The following is a 13,487-nucleotide window of genomic DNA, read 5'->3' on the forward strand; positions in this document are numbered from 1 at the left end:
TAAAATTTTCTCCTAAAGACAGACAGATTGCTTCCAAGCCAACTCTGTCTTTCCATTGTGAATTACGTTTGTTTTATCTACCTCTTGTCTCACTATTAAAGTATCAATTCTTTAATTTTTGTGGATATGTTTTAATTATTGCTCCTTCTTCGACTCCTTATTGTCTTGATCGTCTTGATTATCACTTTTTTTACTCTGCTCCAATTCATACATGAACCAAACAAGTGAGGCAAAAACACCAACTGATAAAAAAAACATCACAAGAACGTGGATATTGAAATTCGTTAAAAACAGCATGCCAAACAGTACCAAAATAAGAAGAACGAATGCGACACATGTGAATAAACGAACTGAATTGTTTATGCCAGGTGTAAAGATTGAGTCAATAATTTCTTGTAACATTTTTAATGTTAAATTGATATTTGCCTGTTGTTGTTAATGTATTCACTAAAGAGAGTAGACAATTGATCAATTAGTTCTAAAAATGGCGCCGCACTTGCCTTGGTTGGCCAATGATAAAAAATTACCAGAGGAAAGCTTGACAGAATTCAGAAGCTAGTTAGTTCTCTAAGATTGTTTTAGAGCCAAAAGGTCTATAGCACAATTTGACTGGCTGTATTATAATGACTGACATTTGGAGTTGGCAAATTCAAATGCAAACCATCATTCTATGCATTTTGCCATCAGTACATAAAAAGGAACTTAATGTATGGATTTCCAGCCTAGTTGGGAACAACTTTTTGAATTTCTTCCAAAAATAGACATTTTTGTTTTTCCTCCCGCCAACAAAAATAGTTACAAAACGACAAACGTTTTTTAGAAATTGTTCTGAAAGACATACCATACTCTGTTTTAACGCCATTAAAGATTCCACAAAGACGGAGCACACACACCAAACTTTCAAAACATGCAAATTGAAAATGGTAATTCTGATGTCATACTTTCTTTCTTATGCAAAAATATGAAAAACCCTGTTTTGATCTACGAATTCCAGCGCAACACATTAATGAAAACAAGAATCTTGCTGCCATAAATCAGGAGGTTCCGTTCAATTTTTCTATCTCATGTATGACTTTATTTTGCTCTGTTATTCCTACGAGAATAATTTACCGTCAGCTGAATAAGAATTATTCTTCCAGATTTACTACTGAATTTTCAGTTTTTGTAAGTTGCATAGTTCCACAGCACTGCAATATTCATATTCCCCAACGTTGTGGTTTTTCACAATATGCTTCCACATGGCCATGGAGTGCGCTTCTATTCTACACAATTCTTCCAATTGAAAAGTTTACTTTTGGGTAACTCTACAAGATACAAGTATGATTTTGAGACCCTGTTTGTCACCTTGCGACCCTGTTTTTGGGTTAAAGGCAAGCAAGCCTCTTGTCAAGTGATGGAACCACTGCAAAATTTAACAGCATTATAGAATTTGGACATAATCAGTGCAGCACTGCGATTCTTTTATGCAATTTGTTGAAGGCTGGGTTTTCGAATAATAAAGCATGGCTTGCATTGGGCTATTCCAGAAAAAATTTGTACCCCCTATGTTGAGGAGGTCTTTTTCGGGAGAAGTGACACCCTGGATTTTTTTTTCAAATTTTCAAGACCCCCCTGGATTTTTTCTCATTTTTTAGACTACCCTGGATCTTACCTCCTCAACATATAGTTCTGCAGTCCCACAGCCCCCTTGGATTTTTCTAACACTAGACACCTTTCTTCTCAATTTTTTAGACTACCCTGGATTTTACCTCCTCAACATATAATTCTGCAGTCCCACAATCAGACTAGGATCTTAGATTTTCAACCTTTTTCTGCTGACCATGCTGGATTTTTGAGTTTATTTTACTGACCACCCTGGATTTTTTACCTCGTTTTACTAACCACCCTGGATTTTTTACCTCATTTTGCTAACCACCCTGGATTTTTGACCACATTTTACTGACCACCCTGGATTTTTTACCTCGTTTTACTAACCCACCCCTGTTTGAGTTATTTTACGACCACCGGATTTTTACCTCATTTTACTAACCACCCTGGATTTTTGTTTATTTTACTGACCCACCCTGATTTTTTACTCGTTTTAATAACCACCGGATTTTTACCTCAAGTACTACCACCCTGGATTTTTTTTTAACCTCAACGGATTTTTGAGTTCATGGATTTTTTTTTTTACCCACCTGGATTTTTACCTCATTTAGCCACCGGATTTTTGACCCACCATTTTACTGCCACCCCTGGATTTTTACCTCGTTTTACTAACCCCCTGGATTTTGACATTTTTTACCTGGATTTTTTTTTACTGACCCATTTTCCTCATTTTTGTTACTACCAGAATTTTTTACCTTAATCTACTGACTACCCTGGATTTCTGACCTCGTTTTAATGACTGTTCAGTAATGATTTTCGATCTGTTCTATAGCTTTATTATGGAAACTTCTTCTGTAGACGATGTTATCGCCGTTACAGAACTCGGCCAATTGCCTAAATTTGGTTGTAGAAAAGTAGAGATAATTATAATAACAATAAAATAACGAATGTTTTATGTGGATGGCTCCGAAAAATCCTTGAGCTTTTAGACAGTTCAAGAATTGTTTCCACGAAGGCCCAGGGGGGTTACTTAGGCAAAATGGGTGCCGGGTATGTGCGAGCCATAAGGGTACCTTTTCTCATTCCTCAAAAGTCTCTCAAAGGGGTACAAATTCAAAAGTTAGTCTCTGAAAGGGTCCCAAAATCACGAAAATCAAAAAATTTCTCTCACTTTTCTCAGTCCTCAAAGTCTCGAAGGCTACAAATTCAAAAGTTAGTCCTGAAAGGGTCCCAAATCACAAAAAATCAAAAGTTCTCTCAAAGGGTCACGATTTCCAAGAATTTTGACCAAAATCTGGTGAAAATCAAACCAAAATTTGGAAAAAATGGACCAAAATTTAGGAAAAAGTCTCTCAAAGGGTCCCAAAATCACCAAAATTTTGTCTCTCAAAGGGTCGATTTTCGATTTTCGGCTCGGACATACCCGTCACCTCGCAAACCTAGTACCCTCCCCCCGGGCAGTTATCACAACATATCCAGGTCACTAAGTCAAATGGAAAGCGAAAGTGTTATTTTATTGTAAGAGGCTCGATAACCAATTCTATGTTGACGGCGCCCTTTTTTTTGGCCGCTCATATCGGTCCTGTGATGTCATTGGCCCGCTATTGTTCTTTTGTTATTTTGACATAAAATCATTTAAAAGTTCCTGTCAGAGGTGTCCAAAATCATTCAGCTCGAAGAGAGCAGAGAGGCCAGGCCAGACGATGAAGAGAATATTCAGCAAAAGCGAATGGAAAGAAATCGATAGAGCCAGCGACAAGGCAAGGCAAGAAGACTGAAACTTTAGCCAAACGAACACGGTTTGTACATATGTCCAGTCGAGAATTGCGACAGTGACAGCTATAAAAGCCAAAAGGGCCGTAGGAAGAATGTGTCCATTAAGTACGCCTGGTTTTATTATTTCGACAAGAAGCCAGATGTGGAAGAAGCCTTTCCTCAAACGATGAACCCTCCTGCGAAAAAAGTCTTGGGACATGCCTTCGTTTTCTAAAAAATGTCAATTGGCAAAAGACTTTGTCATTGGATTTACATCGTTGTCACATATCTTCATCAGTAATTCAAGGCTGCTTATTTTTAAACTGCACTTTTTTGTAATTCTTACATGGTCAGTGTTTTCTTAGACGTATTTGTGTAGGTTCCAATAAATGATAGCTGAGGCAGGCTCAAAAATGGAAAATATTTTCTGTTGTTCTGTTGTTCTTATTTTTATAAAACTGATGTTTAATGTTTAATCGTTTGTTTCTCCTTCTTTTCTCTTTAGAAGAACATTTTAAAAAAATAAAATATTATAACCAATTAAACTATGGCAATCTGCTTCTTTTGTGGTGAAGAAATATCAATGGATGAAAAAGAATCCCACATCTTGAAACATAAACCCGAAGATGATGGGTCAGCCGGATGCCACATGTGTGAAAAACGTTTCCGTGGAAATTATGAACTCAAATGTCATGTGAAAGTTGTCCATAAAGGTGAATTATGGAAATGTACGAAATGCCCAAAAGAGTTTAAAAGAAAAACGGTCTTACTTATCACAACAAATCTGTTCATAAAATGGGCAAACTGTTAAATTGCGATTCATGTGAATGTTCGTTCCCAAGTCAACAGAAACTTCTTTTCCATCAAAGAAAAGAGCATGGGAAAAAACCGTTGTTGTGTAGAACTTGCAACACTTGTTTTGCCTATCCTTGGTTGTTTAAGAAACACAAGCTAAATTGCAAAGAAAAACCTGGAAGAGATGTCAGGATATGGTTATGTAGATACTGTTTTAAGAGTTACAAGACTTTGAAATATAAGGAAATACATCAAAATAAATGTGAGTCAAGAAGATAGAGGGATCAATTTTTATTACTGCAATTTATTCTTATAAGAACAATGAAATTTTCGAAGCCTTTGGATGTTCTTAACTTTTTGGATTTTAAAGCATAAAAATGTTCTTGAATGTTTTTGAGTATTTTGATGTAATTTCCTAAGAATTTGGCGTCTCAGTGTCTATAAATACTTAGAATGTTCTTATAGTATTGTTCTTAATTTTTTTTGAAGCCTTATTTTTCTTATAAAAAAGTAAAGTTGTTAAAACAAAAGTGAGGGACACCCATACTGGGAAGCGTGCTCGAATTGTTCATGATTTTTTCTTATTATTTGTATTTTAGGTCATTTTTTACCTATTATAATTTCGCTGTTTTTACCTTTGATAGTAATTTGTAACCAGCTTTTTTAGTTTGATTATTTAAATTGTCTCTTTATTATCAAAACAGTAAAAATCAACACCGCCTAAATATCTTTTTTCATTGAATGGAAAGTTTAACAAAATTTCATACCAAATGTTCACAAGTAAATACAATTCATGATTATGACAATCGAAGGAAAAAATAATGATATGTAATTTTTGACACTATTTTCTTTTATACTTTCGCTCTTTTTACCTTTGATAGTAATTTGTAACCAGCCGTTTTAGTTTGATTATTTAAATTGTATGAAAACTAATTACGAATGAAATCAACACCGCCGTCTAAAGATCTTTTTTTCCTTGAATTAAATATTAAAATAATTGCCATACCAAATGTTAACAAGTAAATACAATTCATGATAATAGTTGTATCATTCTATCATGCTGTTCATGCTTTCGGCTTGCTTTGTCTTTTCGACGTTTTTTGGCTTTTCATATCTGACTAATATAATAAAAATTTGAGACGAAAAAAATCGAATCCATCCTATTTTCTCTGACCTCTCGTTATGCTTTGATTTTTTTAAATCCACTTCCCATTAATTTGAACCCTTCCCATTTTTGACCACCAAGATTATTAGTAGCTTTTGCCATTGCAATAAAAAAATACATAAAATGCAGGGGGTCATAATAAAAGCCTTATTGAATGTTTTTTTGGCAAAAAGTTATATAACGGGGAGTAGAATCGGCAGTTTTTTAATGAAAATTAACCAGAAACTAAATAAGTACCGGCCAAATAAAAAAAGGTTTTAGTATAGAAATTCTAATTCTACGTAAAATTAGCTTATTTTGAAAATTTGAAATGAGTTTTAGCGCGAAAATCTTTCGACTGCTAAATAGAATCCACACTTTAAATCGCCTTGTGGCAGCCGCGCGGTTAAAGACAAATAATTAAGCAGGGCCGCAAAATAATAAGACTACTTCTTTAGAAGGGCGTTCAGACCACAGATCTGTAAAGCCCGAAGGGCTAGATCCGCGGCTTTTATCGAAAAGTGAAGCCTAGGTTTAGAAGGATTGCCTACCAAAGTCACGTGACTAAAATATGCAATTTCACCGGTTTGAGAGATGTGAAATAGCGTTTGCCGCCTACTTTTTTTGAGCTCGCGCTCCAAAAACAATTATAATGCTAGATCCTATCCATCGGCACGAAATTTAAAAAGTCAAATTTTTAATTCACTTTTTTTTGCTGGAGAAAGCTTAAAGTTGCCTATCTAGCCCTTCGGGCTTTACAGATATCTGTGGTTCAGACTCCCAGGTTCGAAAGTTACCAATACCAAATACGCGAAAATTGATAGGGGGTTTCAGGGGTATCAAACACCGAAATACCGTCAAAAGTTCGATCAGATACCGTCGTACCGTCAAAACCGAAAAAAAACGGGTTTCCCGAAAAACAATTATTTTCGGATTTCCAGTTTATTTCAGCTAAAAACTACGAAATACAGGAATACCGGCATAAAAATGAGCGATTTACCGTCCACCGTCAGAGCTTGAAATACCTTAACACCGTAGTTTTTTTCGGCAAATACCTCCATACCGGACAAAAAAGGCCCACATACCGTTACACCGGAAAAGCGTGAAACCCCCATGATAGTAGTTAGTAGATGCCGTAAAGAATCAAAACATTGGGGTGGTCACCCTACCCGGGTCGGGGCTGTGGATGGAAAATTTGTCGTTCTTTTTGTCGTTTTTTTGGTGCAGTTTGAGACCTTTCTTGACCTCCTGAAAAATAAATTTTGCTCGTGCACGAAAATTTTTGTACGTGCGCAAAAATCAATACGCACAAAAACTAAAACACCAAATTTCTTAGAAATTTATTTTTGTGGAAATTTATTTTTGCCTAGCTCACTATTTAGCACGACAACATTTTTGAACCATTTTTCTCTTCTGGCCGAGTCACATTTTCTCCCGAAGTAAGTTTTTCCCGAAGCAAATTTCTCCCGAAGCAAGTTTTTCCCGAAGCAAATTTCTCCCGAAGCAAATTTCACCCGAAGCAAGTTTCTCCCGAAGTAAATTTTCTCATGAAGCAAGTTTCTACATAGACACAGACGCAATATTATTCTCCCAAAGCACGATTTTAGTTCAACGACAACAATCTGAATGACAGGCGATAATCTGAACATTACTTATTCTTGAAATTCAATTTCAGGAGAACTAGAAAATTATTATTACTAGAAATTTTTTGGACTTGTAATGGGTAAAATTGTAGTCCGAAATGTTAGTCAGGGTAAAGTCACTCACAATTTGGTCAATGAGAAAATTATACATGACAATTCGTAGAGAAAACGAGCACTTAATACTGGGATCATAAAGTGCCGAAACTTTTAAAACTGGATTGATATGGAAAATATTGATTTTCAAATGTATCGTTATATCTTTCTCTTTTAAATCTTGGTGTTCTATCTAATTGTTTCAAAACAAAAATAAATATATATTTACATCTTATGAGTAATCGCATGGGTTTTACTACAATTATATACATAAATTTAAAAATTCCAAGGTAATGAAATAATAAACGCTCCGCCTTATAATTAATAATACTTTCTGAGCAGTTCTGACATAAATTATATACATTTCTTCTACCACACCCTTTTTTAAGCACAACCCTGCACAGCCAAACGTCAAATTTTGAAATAAGGCTAATAAAATGAAAATTACCAAAAGGCTATAAAATGCTTCCAGGAATAAATCTACGTATAAAAACACTCTCAATCAGTTTCTGCCCTGTTTATCTGTGCTTGTACCGTCGAATCGATTGCTTCGCCATTTTCGTCGTATCGTTGGATTGTGAACCCAATCATTATCTGGCTGGTTTTATATTCAAAAACCATCTTAATGGGTGTTTCTGAAGTAATGGCAACGATTGCCTTACCATCATCCCGGGGGGGGGGGGTACCAGGGCAAGATGGGTTACGGGGATGCTCCGCTGGTCAGGGTTCCTTTTCTAACCTCCACGAGTCCCAGGTAGGGTCGCAAAAATACCAAAATAGAAAAAGTAGAAAATTTTGGAATTTCAGTCCCATTCAGGGTCACTTTTTTCGCAAATTTCGAGTCCCACGTAGGGTCCATTTTTTGAACCTCAGCGGAGCACCCCCGTCGGTCGACAAGGGTAGTACCCCCCCCCCGGGACCATCATACACAAGTTTTTGTCTTCTTCCTTGTATTTTTTTACGACGAAAAACACGTTTGGCAAGATAGTTTGTTCCATCAAATCTTTCTGGGGCAAAAGGCCTTCTAGAAACTTTCTTTGATGTTATCCAAATGAATGATTTTGAAGGTGGAACATTTTTTGTTAGCTTTTCTAATTTTCTTCTTAGGTTGGGCAGTTGGTTGCCGTCTTTTAGGAAACACGTCATGTAATTCACAACCATAAACAGCAAAATAACGTAACATAATTTTAAAAATTTCGTTAGGAATGAATTCTCGGTACGTTTGTGTGTAGCCAGTTAAATGTTTTTGAAGCAGCTTTTTATAAATCATTTGAGCAATATGTTGTAAGTATCTGTCGACCAGAGGACCAGCAAGTAGCAACTGGTGTCCAAAAGCACGCTCAACTCCAGCGTCCATTTCAGAGTTGCCTTGGTAGTCAAGCTGTAAAAAGAGAAAAGTACATACATTAAAGCGTAAAATTTCTGAGAAAAAGATATAGAAGCATATCAGTTCGGCAAATTGCACAGATCCGCAACGCTGCAAAATTCTGCATCTTTAGCGTTGTGATATTCTGCAACGTTGCGAAATTCCGCAGCTTTACTACTGCATAATTTCGCAGCTCTGGCATTTGGACCAAAATCGGCATTGCAGGGCCTGGACAGGGGTCCCAAAATAATGTGCATTTTGAAGAACAACCCAAAAGGAAACTCTTCACCCTAGCATTTTAATTTCCTACCTAGCGATTATTCACAATCATTCTTGGAAGAAATGCTACTTCGTTAAAAAAAGCGCTACTTTGTTCAAGAAAGCAAGTTTATACCTGACTTTGCATGTGTTTAGAAGAAAATTGGTAGGCGCTCATAATTTTAAAAATCACAAGCTTCAATTGGATGTGTTGCGTAAAATAGCAGCGCAACCCTGGGGAAACGCTGCGAAAAACCGTAACGTGGGGGAATATTGCAGCGTTGCGTATCTGTGCAATTTGCCGAACTGATATCTACCTTTCCACTTGCACTTTCCCTGCAATGCATAATGTTTTTAAGATAATTTTTTGTCATTTAGCATACCATCACGTTAATCTTTCTCTCAATTTAATCTATCGTTTAATTATTGATTTTAATCGATGATCGATGAGGAGACCTAAGATAATTCTGTCAGACTGTATAACTTCAGTATAGTATAAAAGCATCAGTAAGTTAAAGGTAGGCCTCCATAGATTCTTTATCCTTTAGGATTTCTTCTTTAAACCATTTGTTTTGAAGAGTTTCTTGCCTTCTTGTATGCTCCAAAACACGTTGTTTCTTTCCATGATAAAAGTTGTAGAATAACTTTCCAAGACGAAGAAGTATCAGTATATGTTAGGAAAGGAATGAAAAACAGAACTCTTCTATCACTTGTTTGCTCACATGTTCCATCATTATGATGACGAAAAGTACAAATGGAAACCAGCGTACTCAAAAGTATTTAAATTCAAAGCTTCATGTTAAAAGACGGTTTCTATAAACTCTAATCTTGAAAACCAGCGGACAAATAATAACGCGCGGTGTGCTTTAGAATATTAGGATAACCTTAGGTCATTAGTAAATTCGAAACGGGAGATTTTTGAAGAAAAAATTCCGCCGTGTTCACGTATCCCACAGTGAAAATTCTATTGTTTTCCAGCAATAAATATAAAACAAGTAGCCTGTAGCAAACCCTACTATTTTGATGTGAGTTTGAAGTTTGGTTGACTAATGTTATAATAATATTTTCCAAAATTTGGTGACTCAGCAAAAATCGTTTAAACTCGAATATCTCGTGATCTAAAATTCACAATCCCAAACCATACCATATCCACAAAGTTTTTTTCAAGGCCCATCTAATCTGGTTTGAAAATATATAAACTCCCGGTTAGCCGATGAAGTCATTAAAAGATATAGTAGATTTTGGGTCATTTTGGGATCTAAATGAAGAGATTTTACATACATGAATCCATTTTCATCATCTACTTTTCAAGTTAATTCATTCAGAAACGCAAATACATCGGTAGAAACTTTATTGTTACAAAATATGTTTTCAATGTCCCCAAAGGGTAATTAATTGGTAAACGCTTTTTGATCAAAACAATGTTAAGGGAAAATGCTCGATTTGATTGTCGGAAAAAAATACTTAAATATCATTGGATAAACCAAAATCTGGTGCAAGGGAATTCGTCTGCGATCAGGCGTTAGGATAAGATCAGAGAAACTTGTTGAACAGAGGTTATACACATTGGCAACTCGATGAGACTCTTGGATGGGGAATGAATCCGTCTTTATGATTGCGTCGCGTTCTAGGCACGTTCTGGATGTCCCCAAATAGAAACACAGGTAGTTCCTATAAGTTTTCAAAAGAATAATGTAACTGCGAAATTTAATCCCTGCGAATATTTATCCCATTAAATATAAAACAAAATGGCTCAAAAGTATTAAGTCTGAGTATGTATCAGTGTCAAAGTGGCTGTTACATCTACATCTACAAAAAGTGGAAAAGGAAAATTACTTTTTAACAAACCTTTCATTTGCAATTGATTTATATTGTTTTACATCAACTATTTGAAAATTAAGTTAAATTAAAAAGCGCAGAAAAGTAGCGTTAAAAATTATACCTTTGAAAAAGCCCAATTGCATCTTGGTCAATTTTTTCTACAGGAATTCTACTTGAATCTTGATTTTTTTATCCTCTCAGTTCACTTGAATTTAATTTTTGTACAGTTTGTGATGTTACAAATGTAGTAAAGAAGGGAATTGAAAAGCTTAGGTCCTTCTTCAGATAATATGCTTCTCTAAATGTTTCTGCGCTTTGAATTAACTTCTTTAAGGTAGCAGTTAGCAGGTCAGACTGTTGTACTTCCGTAGGATGTGGTTTCTCTAGACGATCTTTTAACGCCCTAGTGAGCTCTGACTTCGAATACTTTATGATTTCTCCATCTTTGGTCAGGTAAAATAACGTTGAAACAATTTCGTGTTTGAGGAGCTCTAAGACGTCAAGATTTCGGGAATAATCGATCATTCGAAGGAAGTGAATAGTTTCCTTGTTTACGTCAGGGGGTGTCCAGTTCTTGCTTCTTCTCTTGGATTATCTCTGGTCTTTTGAATTTTGTCAAATAGCTTCACAACTTTTTTCTGTAAACATTCTTTGACAAATTTGCAGTATGCCTCCTCGCCCTTTAATAACAAATAAATAATGTCGTACCTGAAGGTATTCATCAAAAAACTCATAACATTTATACAGATGAGGAAAAAGCGCCAACAGAGACAGAACGAAAGCAGTGTGTATAAATATTAAAACATTGGTTATGATAGACGAAGGGCTTTTACTAGTGTATTTGAAATATTCTATAAGAGTATTTTATATGAAATGAGGCAAGGTAAAACTATTAAAGAATGATTGATACTAGTCAGAAAATCTGCCGTATACTATCTTCGCTTTCTGATTTGAATGATGGCGCTGCAATAGGACGTCAGAGGGAACCCCTCGACAGTTTTCTGTCGGCGCATGCGCCAACTTTTGAAAATAATTCAAAATTGCGCAATATCTGTGGTTGTTTAATTAAAAATGAAATGGCTATTTTGTTTGTCTTTAAATAATGTTTTTATCTTAGTGAGGAAAACCACAGCTTAATTATTGATTTTGACTAACTGCCGTTCAAAACAAAATCTAATTCCGAGAATCTGAAAGTTTATGAAGCAATTCTACAGTGAAGATCTTAAAGAAGAAAACCAATCTAATGAGAAAATAATGGAAGTCTTTCCTTTTGCCATTAAGAAAAAGTAATATCCGATGATGTTGCTAATATGGTAATATGTATACTCGCTTTCTTTTTCATACGGCTGTCTTCCTATAATTATCTACTTTATCTTTTATCTACGTTGGAGTGTAATTTCTACGCTAATACGGCAAAAAGTATATTGAATACAATGCTCTCTCATTCCTTGTGTTAAAAACAAAACAGAGAGAGTTTCGTGGTCGCATGGCTTTTTTAAAATATCCTCTCAATATCTTGATTTTGTTTGAGATATAGATCTTTAGTAGATATAACCAAGGGGATGTAAATAGACCTTCGAGAAGTCAAAGGCAAAATGGTAGATAAGATACGATAGAAATGAACGAAGATATTAGTCACTACAGTAGGATCAGTGGTAAAATATGCTTGTTTATTTTCAAATATTGGTGATTAATTTTACACTTTTTGAACAAAATCTTTTGGTTTTTACATCTGAAAACACAAGTGAGGAAGACATTGTTGTTCATTATGTTTTATATAAAACAGGAAAAGAAAAAACACTTATAAAATAGTGATTTCTCTTCTCTTTTTAAAAATAAAAGTTTATGTTAAACTTTTATGGTTTTTTTTCTGCCATTTTAGAATAAATAATTATGGTGTCAGCCCCTCTAATTATGCGAAGACCTTAGTTATAAATTAAAAAAAGTGGGAATTCTAATTGGTTTTAAATTCAAATTTGGTGTGACAGATAATAGTTTCAGTTACATAATTTGTGGGTTCCACTGGACTCTCTACTTTTTCCCCCATCAGAATTAGTAAAGGCCAAAAGTAGTTGAGTTCCAGCTCCTGGACTAGATTGATACCTTTTTGACACATGTCAACAAAAATGCAGATGACTTGGTTTCAAGAGTAGCACCGGTTGCAAGTTTTCTTATTGATTTCAACCTGGATTTCATTCAAAAGGATTGCCACGACTGCAGATGTATGAAACGACTTGAGTTATTCTCTCTTGATCTGTTTCACTTTTCTTGGTGGAGAACTCATGATGTAATGAATATTCATTCCACCATTAACGCCGGAAGATTTGCAAAGCAAATTGGAGTAGTTGGACTTTTCGTGCTTTATCAGATCCCATTTACATGCTGCCTCTTTTCGTCTCATCGCAAGAATATTGACTAGTTTTTGAACTACGAAACCTCCAAAGCCAAAGTCACTAGCATCTGAATAAACTATTTTTGTAATGATGTGTTTACTTTAATTTGAAAACCGTGTTGTGTCTTTAGGTTGTTGCGCCAAAAAAGGGTTTCCTCGAGAAAAAGACCATGAATTGGGCGAAGGCTATCCCACGAAGAATGTGGCCCTACGTGGCTGACGTGCCTACGTGTTCGCGTGCCTTGACGTGCTCCCGTGCCTTCGTGCCCTCCGAAGTTTGACGTGCCCTCAAATTTCGACGTGGCCTCAAATTTCGACGTGGCCTCGAATTTTGACGTGCCCTCGAATTTGACGTGCCCTAATATTTTTTTCTTGAACATATCTGTTCTTTTTATAATTAGGTTACCTTAGTAACTTAGAGAAAGAATGAAATTAGATTATGACCCTTAGTGGGATTTCGAAGATAAATTACACACACTTCTTTAACCAAAACAAGAGCCGCAAAGATGCGGATAAATATTTCCTTTACAAATGATAAGATAATTGATGTACTCAAAAGATTTCAAAGTGCTTAAAATCTCAGATAACATCAAGCAACACAAGCCCTTAAGAATTTCAAAAATCTATTTATGT

This window comes from Clytia hemisphaerica, unplaced genomic scaffold (genome assembly GCF_902728285.1).
Source record: "Clytia hemisphaerica strain Z4C2 unplaced genomic scaffold, Clytia hemisphaerica genome assembly, whole genome shotgun sequence".
Classification (NCBI taxonomy): Eukaryota; Metazoa; Cnidaria; class Hydrozoa; order Leptothecata; family Clytiidae; genus Clytia; species Clytia hemisphaerica.